The sequence below is a fragment of the Tupaia chinensis genome, unplaced genomic scaffold (genome assembly GCF_000334495.1).
Source record: "Tupaia chinensis unplaced genomic scaffold, TupChi_1.0 Scaffold149964_1, whole genome shotgun sequence".
Lineage (NCBI taxonomy): Eukaryota > Metazoa > Chordata > Mammalia > Scandentia > Tupaiidae > Tupaia > Tupaia belangeri.
The window spans coordinates 826,702-829,991 of NW_006209805.1; the positions used below are offsets into that span (position 1 = coordinate 826,702).

General features: G+C 64.7%; 1 long non-coding RNA gene across 1 annotated transcript in view; it reads left to right on the forward strand.

The window, feature by feature from the left end:
- LOC114006730 (uncharacterized) overlaps positions 1–3,234 on the forward strand; it is a 12,323-nt gene extending 9,089 nt beyond the window's left edge. Inside the window, exons 2-3 of the long non-coding RNA XR_003548422.1 lie at positions 1,125–1,213; positions 1,685–3,234. This is a non-coding gene — a long non-coding RNA (uncharacterized LOC114006730). The remainder of the gene's footprint in view (positions 1–1,124; positions 1,214–1,684) is intronic.
- The last annotated feature ends 56 nt before the right edge of the window (positions 3,235–3,290 follow it).

A 3,290-nucleotide genomic window follows, 5' to 3' on the forward strand; every position in this document is an offset into this window, starting at 1 on the left:
GGCGGTCACCCGCCGGCTCCGGAGACAGCTGGCCCGCGCCGCCCCACGCCGGGACGCTCCCTGCTCCGCCCGAGCGCGCACACCCCAGCAACCTGCTGGCCCAGAAGCCTGCCCCAGCGCGACCCCCCACACCTCAGCCCACCGTGTGACCCTCAGAGGGACCGCTCCCACACCCGCACCCAAGGCGACCTCTGAACAAAATCCCAACCCTCAAAGTGACGCCTGGCGGTCGGTGAGGCCGCACTGGACAGGCCCCTCGCCCTCCAGCCTCTCCCTCTGCCAGGCAGGGCCACCCCAGCCGGCTGGGACAGCGCTGTGTGTGCAGGGCCTGTGTCCACAGCCCCTGCCGCCACTGCAGCACCCAAAGCCTTGATTTTCAGGCCAACCAGGTGGTTGGGGTTAAGGCAGCTGGACCCTACGTGGCCACCTGTGCAGGTGAGCCCCAGACCCAGTGGCTCAGAAAACATGCCGGGCGCCTGTCCATACATGCATGAAATCCGGGAGAATGAGGACGGGATTGCGGTGTGGCCGTCCCCCTGGGCGCTAATTTCTCTCTCTGGTGAATGCATGCACCTTACAGCAAATCTTTAAAAAAAAAATTATTTTATTTAACTTCATTATTTTAATTTTGACCAAAGAGAGGAAGTAAGCTGCCCGGCCCAGAGTTCAAACCACAGTCAGCCATGTGAGTCCAGCGCCCTGAACTGCTGTGCTACCTGCCAGCCTGGTGAAAGTGTTCAAAAAGAGTTCATTTTAGGGGGCCAGCGGTTGGCGTAGTGGCTATGTTACAGGACTCCCATGTAGGCCACCGCGGCTCGAGCCCTGGACCTGTCCGGTGGCTTAAACTCACACCAGGCGCATGTGCGTGCCTGCGGAGGAGAAGGGATTGCGGTGTGGCCATCCCCCCGGGGGTGATTTCTCGCTTTCTGTCTCTCTGTCTTGCGCACGCGCCTATAAACTTCTCCAAAAAAAAAAAAAAATTTCATTTTAGCTGAAGTTTCTCTGCCGAGACGGTGTGAGCGTGAGCCAGAGCGGGGCACACCTCCCTGGGGCTGACCGCACTGTGACCCCTCCCTCCAGCCCTTTGGGTCCTGGGCTCTGGCCAGCATGCTGATGTGTTTCAGGCTGACTGGCGTGGGATTCGAACCATGCTTGCCATGCACGGTCTGCTTCTCTGGACTAGCACATCCATTGCTGCTGGAGAGACACTGAGGTGAGAGGGTGAGCCTAAGGGACCTCAGGAAAGGGGCCAGCTGGTGGCAGGTGGTAAAGCAGCTGTACCCCACGGAGCGATTCCAGTCCTGGACCCGGGGGCGGGGGCAGGCGGCATAGCGGCTGAGGTGCTGGGCTCCCGCGTGCCTCCATGGTTTGAGTCCCGGCCCAGTGGCTCGACACTCACACTGGCCTGTGTATGTGCCCACACCCCCACAGGAGAGTCACGCTCCTGCCCTAGAACAAATATAAGAGGGTGAGGGCCAGCAGATGGTGTGGAGGTTGAGGTGCTGGACTCCCACAAGGCCAATTGCGGTTTGAATCCAGGACCTGGTGGCTTCTAATCGAAGCTGGGGGTGTGTCCCAAATCCCAGAAGGAGGAGGGAGGGGAGTGACTGCCGAATGGCCTACCCCAGAGAGCGGGTCCTCACCTTCCCTCTGGTCTTGTGCCCTATGCCAACACCTTGAGAAGAGGGGGAGGAAGACGAGAGCCCAGGCTGCCGGGTGGACCCCAGCTGCGCTCCCAAGACCCCAGGGTGCTGGCTCCACACCTGCTTCTCAGGTGGAGCGGTGCCAGCCCTCAACAGCTGGCTTCTGCCAGGCACATTGGCCCTGCAGCCCCCAGGTGAGGAGGGGTCTCGGGGCCTCCTGTAGGCCCTACATCCCTGCAGCCACCCGGCGAGGTGGGACGCTCCCCCTGCACTTGTCCCACTGGTGTTGCGATGGGGATGGGGACAGGGCCCCAGACAGCAGCTCTGTGCCTCCTCTGGCTCACAGGGACCCTGCGTGTGGGTCACCTCTGAATGTGGGGCCACGCCCAGCGAGCGCACAGGCCAAGGTGGGGTGGGCATCCAGTGGGGTGGGGAAATGTGGCCCAGCCCCACGTGAGGCTGCATTGGTGGCACTGGGGACCTGGCATCTGGAGCCCTGCAGCCCCCCCGAGACACACCTGAGCCAGCTTCCCGGCTTTCCGGTGTGTTTCGGCCCTCGTGTGTGTGGCGTGCGCCTGCGCTCTGGGTCCCTGCGCCTCTGCCTCTGCTCCTGCTGCACAAGGGCCCCTGTCCAGCCTGCCTGCCAGCTTGTGTGAGCAAGCAGGGCGTGACACAGGCCGGCACAGCCCTGACCCACAGCTAGCTGCATGTCATATGCACAGCCTGCAGCCACCCTGCACAGGCGGCGGGGCTGCTGCCTACACGCGTGTGCCCGGCGGGGACGTGTGGGCCGCTGGGTATGCATTTGTGTGTGCCCGGCGGGGACGTGTGGGCCACCGTGTATGCATTTGTGTGTGCCCAGCGGGGACGTGTGGGCCGCCGGGTATGCACACGTGTGCCCGGCGGGGACGCTGCAGGCAGACGTGGGTGTGCATATGTGTGGGTTCCTCACAAAACCTGTGTGCTGGGGGCGTCCTTGTGTGGCCCGGCCTGGCCTTTGACCCACTGGGATAGCCTGGCTGGGTCAGGACAGATGGGGCCAGACAGCCTCCACGTTCTTGGGCTGTGACTCAGGCCTGTGGGGAGGGGTGAGTCACGGGACCGTGGGCTGCCCAGCCCAGTGCCCCCCAGCATGGACAGAGCCCCCTCCTGGGGACGGGGACGTCCAGCCTGCGTGCCGCCCTGCGCTGGAGCTCAGGCACCCACGGCCTGGGGAGGCCCGCCCCCGCGCAGGCCAGCAGCAGAACCCAGAGGACCCTACTCCTTCCTCCCGGCCTCAGCCTCCTGCAGCCTGGTTCCCCAGGAGGGAGGCCTGAATGCTGGGGACCCGAGTCACGCCAGCAGGCATTGGCGCCCATGCTTTGTGGTGCCGGCCCACCCGAGTCACGCACACTCAGCGCCGGCCCAGCTGCTCCCACGTCGACACCCGGGTGGGCTGGCGCCTTGCAAACGCACTGGGCATCCTCGCACACCGCACGCCCTGGTTCCGGCAGGCCCTCTCCCGTGCGCACAGCAACCCCCTTCTCCCTGTGGTCCCCACCGGACCTCTGCCCCGCACATACGCGCCCCACACCTGGCAACGCGCGCTCAGTCTCGCACCCCCATCCTGGAGCCGCCCCCGGCGCTCGGGCCAGCTGGGCCGGCGGC